The 11975-nt window shown below is 42.9% G+C and overlaps 1 long non-coding RNA gene across 1 annotated transcript; it reads left to right on the forward strand.

Annotated features, from left to right (window-relative positions):
- Nucleotides 1-8979: 8979 nt before the first annotated feature.
- LOC130406749 (uncharacterized) lies at nt 8980-10660 on the forward strand. Its single transcript, XR_008904506.1, has 2 exons — nt 8980-9095; nt 9172-10660. It is a non-coding gene; the product is annotated as an uncharacterized LOC130406749 (long non-coding RNA).
- Nucleotides 10661-11975: the final 1315 nt, after the last annotated feature.

An 11975-nucleotide genomic window follows, 5' to 3' on the forward strand; every position in this document is an offset into this window, starting at 1 on the left:
GGCTGAAAGACGTGCTTGTCCGGAGGGGTCCGGTTCCGACTGTACGTCTTGATGCGTTCAGTGTGGAAAATGTGCGCTCCACCGAAGCTGTAGTGGCTGGTATTGTCAACACCAGTTGCAGCAACTTCGTTGCTTCAGGAACTGTTGCTTCCAGGTCGTAATTTTTTAAAAAGTCAAGAAGCTGTGTGGTGATTTGCCCCTTAGTTCTTGTGAGCCATACAACCCCACAAGATCACTTTTCAGCCTGACGAAGTCAAAGTACCTGGCATACTTTGACAGCTTCTCTCCAGTTTGCTCTCATCAAACTGGCGCAACATCTCCTCAAACCTGTTGCAATCTACCAGTCCAATGAAATCCAGATCAGAAAAGTGATCGACGAACCTGGTCTTCATCTGAACATTGACGTTGTCCAGAATGCAGTAGTAGATGCGAGCTCGTTCTGTTTTGTTTGACCGTCCATCTCGTGTCTCGCGGTGAACGAGTTGCATCTCATCACATCTTTCCTCAAAGTGTGCATGAAAACGGTCAAATCCTGTCGCTTGCTGTCCAACACTTTCATTGTGTCTCTGATGCGATTACAGCAGAAACGATATCCATGGTTTTGGACTGAAGGATGCTAAAGAGGGCATCGGTGTCATTGAAGATCCCTTCAAAAGCCATCAGTAGGAAACAGGTTGACCGTTTTCCTAGCCACAACTCAAACCCAGCAGCCATTGCCAATGTTTCTCCGTCCCAGTTGTCGGGATTGTCGCCGATTCCTTTAAACATGGCACGTAGATCTGGAAGGTGAAATAAAATCCTTTGGATCAGCCTTGAATTTGAACTCCACCTGGTTGCTGCTGCTCTCGGGATGCGGCGTTTGACAGTCTCATCCAAGTGATGGGTGCGTTTGGATGATTTGCCAAAAAAGGCAGAAAGTCCCTCAGCTGTCTTGAAAAAGGTTCTGCACTCGGGATGCATTTTGCGGATTGGGCTAGAACCAAATTTAACCTTGTGCGCATAGCAATGCGTGAATATAGCTTCGGGCACCTTCTCTTTAATTTTGGCCTGCAACCCCATTTAGCTCTGAGGCCATGACAGAGGCTCCATCATACGTCTGTGCAACCAGTTTATCGCAGCAGTTGTATTTCTCTAACGAGCCCAATACATACTGCGAAATGGCTGCTGCTCTCCGGTCGTTGCTCACATCATCAAAACCAAGAAAGGCTTCCTTTACTTTGCCTTCACATACATAACGTACAACAACAGATATTTGGGCTTTATTTGTCACATCAGTGGACTCATCCACCTCCACAGCAACAAAGGGGGCCGCATCGATGTCACTCCTAATGTCAGCGAGGAGCACGTCTGCCACTGAGTCGATCAGATCATTCTGTATTCTGTTAGATGTTCCAGAAAACACAGTAGATGTACGTAGATGTCTAGCCAACCTCTCGTCTTTCTCAGCTATGACATCGAGCAACTCAATGTAATTGCCCCTATTGCAAGAGCTAGTGCTCTCATCATTGCCACGAAAAGAAAGCTCTTGCTTTGCAAGGAAGCAGGTCGCATTTATCAGATCCTTCAACACCTCCCGGTTTTCCCTCACCTTTTCATTGTGGCAGGTTATATTCAGCCTCCTCTGCTCGTCAAGTGCAAGGTCGATCCGTGAATTGCCGAAGGTTTTCAGCATAATCTGACACTGAATGTGAGCTGATGACTTTTCATGCTTAGTTAAAGCTGCGGGCAGGTTGTTTAAATCGCAGTATCCCATTGCAGTCCAAACAGTTTGACTTGATGAAAAAAGCAGGCAGGGATGGCAGAACAGCCGCTGACTGGTGGCACAGCCACAAAGCCAATCCTTTTTTTCGTACCAATCAGTTTGAAAGGAGCGAACAATTTTCGGTCCCTTTTTCTGCAAGAGGGCGGAAAGTGTTGGCATAGGCCTCCCTTTTGCCAGTAGCTCATTTTTGCGAGTAAAATTGAGTTTGGAGAAATTTCTAAGCTCTAAAATCTCGGTAGATGTCGCTGTCATTTTGACTTTTTGAGTTTCGCGGGGATTACGTGTAGCAGGTGTAATGACGTCAGCTGCGCAAATGTCCAGTAATATCTCGATTTCGATTGGTCCATGTTTGATACGTAGCGTAGATGATTACTGGCATAACATATTTACGTACAAAGGCACAGCAGAGTTGTGCCTTTCGGCGTAGATGTTAAAGAATACAGGATCGAAGTGCGCATGCGCCACATTCGTTTTTCGTTGCCGTTCAGAATGAATGGACGGTAAAGGCACTGCTTATTCTACCGGTTTTTTATATTTGATTTTGCGTAACTGATACAATTGTCATCGTAACGTCTAAACAATTGGAATAACGTATATATTGCATATATAAAACACAAGAATACTCGGTACAAATACAAATACAAGTTTATTAAATACAATTATTTAATAAACATTTTTACGTTTGAATTTTGTCAGCGTAGGCAGTGCCTACCTTGCCTACCCTGACTGCACGTCACGTGGGACCCTCCTACACCATAGCAAGATAGGGTCAGTTTTCACTAATATAGCATTCTGTTTTCATTAACATTGTACACAGTGTCTTAATTCTTCTGGAATTGGGGTTGTATTTTATTGGTCACTTACCCATGACTCTCAACCATATCTGCCACCAGGAGGTTGACGAGTTTCCTTCTTGTTTGATCAGAAAGGCCTTTGGTTGCGTTGTACTCTTTGAATATGTCTTCACCCCCGGTTTTTTGATGTAGAGCTACATAGACCATCTGTAATATAGAGGTTGCATGTAAACTTGCTATGCATTTTGAACATTTTTTGATATCCTACCAACAACCTAAGAACAACTTACATCTTTTGCTGCCTTACTGTCAGGTGGTCCTTCTACCAGTTGCCTTCTCCGTGCTTTGGTGCATTCTGTAATAACAGTGGAGCCTGAACTCACAGACTCAACTGATGAGAATGACCTCACAGACTCAATGGGTGAGAATGATCCCTCTTCTGAGCAGAAGGAGGCCTCAGAGACCTCTTTCTCAGCTAAGGGAAGAAAAGGGATGGGGTTTTAATATTTAACATTAGTTGGGAAATATATTTTGCATAAGGCAACATCACCACAGTGGCCTGATCTTGCATATTTGCTCTCTGACATCTGCAGTTGTAACAATAGCAATATTGTTGTTTCTGTTCCTATTGACAGATGTACTAATTCACTCTAGACAAAAGCATCTGCTAAATGTCCTAAATGTAAATGCAATGGGAGGGGCGTTTCTGTGTCTTACCAGAGTCCTCAGTGAGCACCTTGAAAGATACTGTAGCAGATCTCACCAACTCATCAAAAATGTCAGCATCTACATCAACTCCTGAGGAGTCCTTCAGGTCCACATCAGATTCATTTGGCAGGTTGAATTTAGCTGAAACTGAGATCCAAAACACTTACCGTACTGTTATTTCCCAACTATTAACCACAGTTGATATAGTAATTTTGTAAAATTCCTGCATCCCTGCAACTAATACTTGGGTGCAGTGCGGCCAATACACGGAAATGGCTTTTTATCTCATTGGACTACCATTGGATTACCAATGCACTATAGCGTGAAGGTGACGATAATGCACTTAAAAGCTGTTTGGCAACAGCACCACAACCACATGCCATTAAGTTTTAACCTATGACATGATGAAATAACTTCCGATAAACTGTCGGTACAGTTCTGTTTTAGATATGTAAAACAATCATGAGGTTTATACACTTTGCTGTTAATAATCAATAACTGACTCATAATGACATGCAATATTAGGTGTGATGTAAAAATTGTCGAGTTAACCTTTTACTTACCTTCTTGAATGAACTGAAAGTAATCATAGCGGTCATCCTTCATTGGTATTCAAACCCATTTCAGGACACCCTTGCACTCCACTTGAACCAGCATTTCTTTCTTAAAAAATAAAATATGATACAACTCAAATCTCAGGCCAACAGTTAAACATTCCTGTATATCAAGTGTCCTGCAAAATTTGGCAAATCCAAATACGTCCATGGTGACCTGAGCCTATCTGACTCCATACTGCCCATTATTAAAACTGCCCATTTTCACTTCCACGAAACCCAGCATAGCCTAATCAAATATATTTATATTTATTTTAAATATCTGACTGATGGTCAGTGGGCACATTTTCGTTTTGTACTTTAGATTGTATTCGGTGAAAATGAGCATGCATGCATGTAAGTCGAGTTGTCCGTAGCAACATTTTGTATGGGAGAAAACGGGAGGCTAACGTTCATTCCCCCCCCCCCCCCCTGTTCCCCTGCACATTTTGCATAGCCTATTTCAGCAAATCCCTCAACTAATAATTCATTGAATTTATTTAGCGCTTTTCTAGACACCCAAAGACGCCTACAGTGAAGGGGGGGACCTCACTAACCACCACCAGTGTGTAGCACCCACTTGGGTGATGCACGGCAGCCAATCGGCGCCAGAACGCTTACCACACACCAGCTTGAGGTGGAGAGTGAGGGATGAGGTGGAGAGTGAGGGAAAAGAACATTTAAACACTATCGACCATATTTAAACACTATCGATCACATTTAAACACTATCGACCACATTTAAACACTATCGACCATATTTAAACACTATGGACCACATGTAAACCCTATCGACCACATGCAAACACCATCGCCCACATCCAAACACTATCGCCCACATTTAAACACTATGGACCACATGTAAACCCTATCGACCACATTTAAACACTATCGCCCACATTTAAACACTATCGCCCACATTTAAACACTATGGACCACATGTAAACCCTATCGACCACATGTAAACCCTATCGACCATATTCAAACAATATCGACCACATTTAAACATGTAAACCCTATCGAACACATTTACACTACACAGTAAAAAACATAGTGTCAATTTTACTCTTTAAGAGTTGAATTTAACTCTGTGTCAGATAACATTTGGTCCCACCCTAAATTAGTGTAAAATTTACTCTGTAGCCAGTGTAAGATTTTCAGAGTTAATTTTACTCTATTTTGTGTCACAATTTACAATGAAATGTGTAAAAACATTTAACACTGTGATCTGTTTACACTGTTAGAGTAAAATGATTTCACTACATAGAGTAGTTTCCACTCTAAATAGGCTATTCTTAAAATACACTATATAGTGTATATTTATTTTATTTTATTTTAATGAAATAGTAATGTTTTTAACTGCTATAATATAAGACAATACACACCATCAGGTACTGTAGCACCATTTATTTCCTGATAACTCCTCAGAGATAACAATATGGGACAACATACATAGTGGTGTCATTCTTTCCACATGACATTTGTATGTCAAAAGGCCTTGGATAAGGCAGATCATCAACTTGAAAAGCAACAAAATCTTTCTTAGTCCTAGTCACTTCATAAGCAAAGAAATGTTCTTGGAAAGCTACTGTAAATAAAGGTATGGTGAGCAGCACTGGTTTGTTCTGTATGATCACAACTGATTCAATCTGGTAAAACAGAGGCATTTCACATAGAACTTCACCACAAACGACCAGGTGTCGGCGGTATACATACCCATTGTGCTGTTGGGAAAAATAACCTGCTGAGTACATCACATGTACATTATAAATATAGCTAACTCCTACCCCAGCCTGATGAGCACATCACATGGCAGTCACATTACAATATAGTCAACTTTTAACACATAACACAAACATGATAATATAGTCAGGTCAAGGCCAGAGCCAAGGCCCCATTTCCCAAGCAGGCAAATGGTAGACACTCAGACAATGCAACAGTCATCCTCAAGAACGGGAGAGCCACATTAATTCATCACACAAGAGATACTTCGAGCACACAAGAGATACTTCGAGCACACAAAAGATACTTCGAGAACAAAGGAGACACTGAGGAGCTCTTCCCCGTTAGTAGGAACACAAGAAGATACACTTGCATACACCAGGGCCTGGGAGCCAAGGTCAAGCAAAAACACACAGAACCACACACACCTCAAACGCACACACCTCATCGAGAGGAGGATACAGCATAAAACTGTATCACACAGAGACTCTTCATCTTCTTCTGAAGCAGACCTTCCACGGAGGCGAAGCTCCGGACGAACCATCAGCACTGATTAGGGACTTAGACATATTCGATTTCTCACGCTTTATGACTCTGTATAACCGTTGCCACTTTACTTAATAAATCCAAGGTCCTCGTGCCGACAGACTTTATTACCTCTCCGTCTCATTTCATCTGGTCCAGTAACTAGACAGACCGTTTTTCCCAACAATTTGGTGACCTCCGACGTGATTTTTTCTGAATTGAACACGCAACTGGGAAACGAGAGACGGAGAGCGGCACGACCTCGGGACCCCGGAGCACCAGACCGATTCCTGCAGTCTCACCTCGGGCCCAACAAAAGGTAGGCAGAACCTGTTGATAAAATCCAAACTCTGCATAGTTATATAGGAACCACATTAGGAGGTGAGACTGTGAGAGCGGTTCGCTACGGGATATCTCGTGGGGACGAATAGAACTGCATCCCAGCATTGCCCCATAAACCCGATTGACCCTGAACGCGTGACACATCGAATATCGGCTCGTTGCATGGTGAAAGAATACCCTCGAGACCATAGGGCCTATAAGAATCGGTCATAGTGATACAAGACTACCGATGGCCGAATAATGGATGCCTGGGCCAAGAGTGGAACCCAGAGGGATGCCTGGGCCGCGGGTGGAACCCAGAGGGAATGAGAAGAAAAAACTAGGGCCTATAAGAATCGGTCATAGTGATACAAGACTACCGATGGCCTAGTAATAAATGCCTGGGCCAAGAATGGAACCCAGAGGGATGCCTGGGCCGCGGGTGGAACCCAGAGGGAATGAGAAGAAAAAACTAGGGCCTATAAGAATCGGTCATAGTGATACAAGACTACCGATGGCCTAGTAATAAATGCCTGGGCCAAGAATGGAACCCAGAGGGATGCCTGGGCCGCTGGGTGGTTCCCTCTGGGTAGAACCCAGAGGGAATGAGAAGAAAAAACTAGGGCCTATAAGAATCGGTCATAGTGATACAAGACTACCGATGGCCTAGTAATAAATGCCTGGGCCAAGAGTGGAACCCAGAGGGATGCCTGGGCCGCGGGTGGAACCCAGAGGGAAAGAGAAGAAAAAACTAGGGCCTATAAGAATCGGTCATAGTGATACAAGACTACCGATGGCCAAGTAATGAATGTGTATTAAATAATTCTATGTGGTAAGAAGGTTAGAGTCCTTTATCAGGGTTAGAATCCCTTTGCAGAGGGGCACGAGTGACACACAGAGAGACAGTGTGTGTATGCGCGAGAGAGAGAGCGACGGAGTGGCTGTGTGTGTGTGTGTGTGTGTGTGTGTGTGTGTGTGTGTGTGTGTGTGTGTGTGTGTGTGTGTGTGTGTGTGTGTGTGTGTGTGTGTGTAAGAGGCCCAGAGAGAGAGAGAGAGAGAGAGAGAAGAGAACGAGCGTATTTGTGGGCCGGCGAAATATAGAAATAAATCAATCAATGATAACCCGGCTATGTGTGCAACGCTTGCTTGCTTTGTTATGCTCAACGCTATTTTGCCGTGTCTGATGTGTGCGTCTGCGAGAGACAGAATGAGAGAAGTCTGTTGATATGTCTCCGTGTGTGCGTTTAGAGGAGACAGAGTCAGAAAGGCTGTGTGCGTCTCTGTGCGCGTGTACGCAAGAGGTGATGTTTCTGTGTGTGCGTTTGGAGGAGACAGAATGAGAAAGGTCTGTTTAGGTGTGTGTGTGTGTGTGTGTGTGTGTGTGTATGTGTGTGTGTGTGTTTGTGTGAGAGGGAGCGAGAGAGATAGCAAGGAGAGCTAAAGTCGGAGGACGATCGAGAGGGACCATTTTCCCTCTAGACAGTTGGAGGTAGCGATAGAGTGCGTGTTTTTCTCACAATGAACGGTTGTTTCAGGACCACGAGAAGGGACTCTGTTGAGTTTTCAGGCCCGGAGTGTAATCCCCTTTCCCATATGTGTAGTCCTCCCATTTGAGGTCCCCGTCCACCATATTTGAAGTCCTCTACTCCACCTCATGTTGTAGTTCCCCTCCCTAGAATTGTATGGAAGTTAGAACCTGTGAGGGTGTTTTGGTTCGGCCTGACGAGGCCTGTACCAATTTCGGTGGTCAGCTTCGTAGTTTTGTGTATATATAAATTTGGAAAGGGGGAGCAGTATTAAGTTATATATAATAAAGTGAAAAGTTATTTGTGAATGAAGGGACAGAAGGATCTTTTTGTGTGTGAGAGATAGTTATTAGGCCTTGTTCCATGATGGAGAGTTGAGGATGTTGCATTCCAGGCTTATCTGTTAACGGTCCTAGCTGCTGCTTGACCCTAAGGGGAGTGAGGAAGGGTGAGAGAGAGAGAACACATTTCCCCCCCCATTTGTCGACCTACACCAGGGGTTTTCAAAGTGTGAGAGAGTGAGCCCCCCCTCAGAGAAAAAAATTCAGCTGAGCCCCCCCCCTCCCAATTTTTTTTTCTAAATACCTGTGTTTTGAAAGCTATTTTAATTATTTTACACATTTCAAACATCTCCGATCATAATTTTAAAACATTTGGAACATATTTTTGAAACATTTGAAACAATTTTTTTTACATATTTTTTAAACATATTTCTGAAACATTACATCTTTTTGCGTTTTTAAACAACAAAATGTAACGACTTTATCTAAGCATGTTTTAGCTTAACCTTTTTTAAATACATTTGAACATCTTAATCTGTGTAAACTGCCAGTTTACAGATTCATTCAGGGTCCCCGACTCTGAATTTTCTGAGTCGAATCAGATCTGCCTTTTCAGTCCAGAGATTCGACTATTCGGCAGGGTTTGTTTACCGGCGTTGCTATGGTGACCTCAATTATTATAACCAACTGAAAACGACGCCGGTTTGAAACTAAAACTGTGATTCTGAAAAAAGTATAAATGTGTGGTGAACCTCAGTAGGGGTTGTGAATGCAACCCCATCTAAGCTCCTCCTCCTGCACCCAGGTGCAGATAAAAGGGCCAAGATGGCTAAAGTCAGCCTCTGTTGGTTTCCTCCTAGGGTGGTGAGTAGGGTCCCCGCTTTTTAATAGTTGTGAGTTCCCATTTGAACTTTTATTAATTAGTGTCTCTTGTTTTTAGGATCCCCTGCTGCTGTTTTGTATGGTTTTAGTTGTTCTGGTTAGCTGTTTTGTTTTGTTTTGGTTCCGTTTGCTATTTTGTTTTGGTTGCTTTGCTTAAGTTTGCTTTTGTGTTATTTTCCCTTTTCTGTTTCATTGTTTGACCTTTGGTTTGCTGGGTTACTTAACCCCTGTTTTGCAGTTTGGTTTGGTTTTGATCCTGTTTTCTTTATTTAGTTATTGTAATAAAAGAAACGGTTAATATAGTTATTGTCTCTGCCTCTTTAGTTCTTGAACCTGTGTCCTTATTATTTCTGTAATATCATAGTTTAACTTTCTTTGTTCTATATTTCCTGGGGTGTAATTCCCCAGGTGGCGTTGTCGGTCCCTCTTTAGTTATTTCCCCCTCCCCTCGTTAATATTGACTGTTGCACTGAGCCCCGTCACAAATGCTATCAAAATTCCGTTTAGATAGTATTGAAGATACAAGTGTGTAGATTTGTTAAATGGTTTGCACGAAGATAAACGGTTGAAAATTGATTTAGTTATGTTACTTCTACAGTTGAAGTACGACTGATGATTTGAATCATCGTCTTTCAGGGTTTTCTTCGGGTTTATTTTTTTCTCACGTCGCGCCCCCCCTGAAGAACTCTGGCGCCCCCCAGGGGGGGCGCGCCCCACAGTTTGAAAACCACTGACCTACACCATTCAGGCAGTACAGAGACACACAGTACAGAGAAAGGAAATAGAGTGTTCAACTGAAAGCGTGTGGTGGCCATACGCCATAAAATACCACATATCCAAGGAATGCAGGTAGAGCTCTGTTGAGTTTTCAGGCTTTGATAAATTTGTAGTTCCCTGTCTGCCATGTTTGAAGTTCTTTGTAGTCTCTGTCCATAGGTTTCACCTGAACAACCCCTCTGCTGGCCGAGAAAAGGAACTACCCATGGTTTCTCTCACACCCAGCCCCCAGAGCACGCTCGCTTTCAAGGCGTTATGGCCGCACCCAACGTGGGAGGGAGACACCCTTATCTGTTGTCTTGCACCAAACAGCACCCCGTACTGAGGAGGGAGAGAGAGCGTGTTCTCCTGAAGGAGGGAGAGAGTCACAGGGAGACACACAGTGGATATTCACATTATGGCTAATTTGTTTTAGTTTTTGTTTTGTTTTTTGTCTTCCTAGGACAACAGTTATCATTCATGATGATGAACATCGAAGTTCATGAGGAGGTTATAAGGACAATAACGTTGATACTTTAATAGGACAACAGTGATGATAATCTAATGCAATTGGACTAAAGAAGGTGTTGCTATTAACTAAGTGATTAATATTATTTTCACACAGGAAAGAATAATTGAATAAATATGGATATGATTAAAGGAGAATAATAATAATAAAATAAATTAATCTTGATAAACTGTACAAGTAGGACTACACCTATTAAAATATGGGGTATATCTCTTTGGTCAAGGATGACAGGTGGATTAGCGCTACATCTGCTGGGAAGGGATCCTACATGCTATGTTGTCAATTTGGATTCGGAAGTAGTGGGTTTACCTTTCAAATGCCACTACTGCTGCTGCAACACTTTAATAATTTTAACTGATAAATTACCTTTTGTTTTATAGTTTCCCTGATGTGTATCCAATACGCACACACTTGGCTGCATAGGGCAGATGGGGCTGAAGACTTTGTCTCCATCCCTCCACTTTGCGATCTATACTACCATATGGGTGGGGGTTGATTGTATTCCAGGTATGGCATCCTGCAGCGAGCCAGTATGGAAGGCTGGTTAGCCAACGACGGGTAAGATCCCACCTTGACACCCGGGACGACCTAAGGCAGGCACAGTCACGATTACTTGGCAGAGTCGCTGTGGGCACTGGCTCACTTGATCATGAAGTGACGAGCTGCAACAATCATGGGAAGTGCCGGGTGGGGTGTAGGGTGGAGGAGAAACAGGAGTCAGATATTTCAGCTCTGGCAGCAGAGGTGGTCTTGGAACGGGGCATGTCGCGTTTTATTTTATTTTTACCTTTGTGGTATAGAAGGCCACTAACGCATGTACGTTTTTTCGGTTTAGTGCATGACTTTGGAACAGCGTGGTTTCAGGCTGCTGATGGTAAACCCACCCATATTGGGCTTTGGTTTTGGACACACTGGTTCGATTTCCCTTCCCAAAAGATTGGCTTTAATTTGCTGATGGTTAAGGTTAGACGTTTCGACGTTGGTTGCACCAACGGCGTTCTTAGATTTGCTTATCATTTAATGCGCATGGTTTTGACCATTGCCCAAGGGGGGAGGTATTGAGAAAAAATAAATGTATAAATAAATAATAATAAAAATAATAATAATTAGAAAACAAGGTTTTTCTTCACCATACTTGCAAACAATGATTGACATCCAGCTAAATGAGTGTGAAATACAGTGTTCAACAGATGGGTAGAAGCAGTCCCATCAAAAGACCAAAGTGCGACTACAGTAATCAAGTTTCGGACTAGAGAAGTCATGACAAGGTTTGGAATTCCGTCAGAAATAAGCTCAGACAAAACGTTTATTCAGAGAACACTCAAACAAGTGATTCAACATTTGCATGTCAAATAAAGACTAGATTACGCCCCAATCCTCAACCACAAGGTATGGTGGAAAGAGTGAATGGGACGCTCAAGACAAAAAATTAACAACATTTGTGCAAGCACTAAATTGAATTGAGGCACTACCACTGACACTAATGAGTTATCGCATGACAACTAACAGAACGACACATCTAACCCCGCATGAAATGCTTAAGGGTCGACCCATGCCTTCACTTAACATTCGAGGCT

The sequence above is a fragment of the Gadus chalcogrammus genome, chromosome 16, assembly GCF_026213295.1.
Source record: "Gadus chalcogrammus isolate NIFS_2021 chromosome 16, NIFS_Gcha_1.0, whole genome shotgun sequence".
Lineage (NCBI taxonomy): Eukaryota > Metazoa > Chordata > Actinopteri > Gadiformes > Gadidae > Gadus > Gadus chalcogrammus.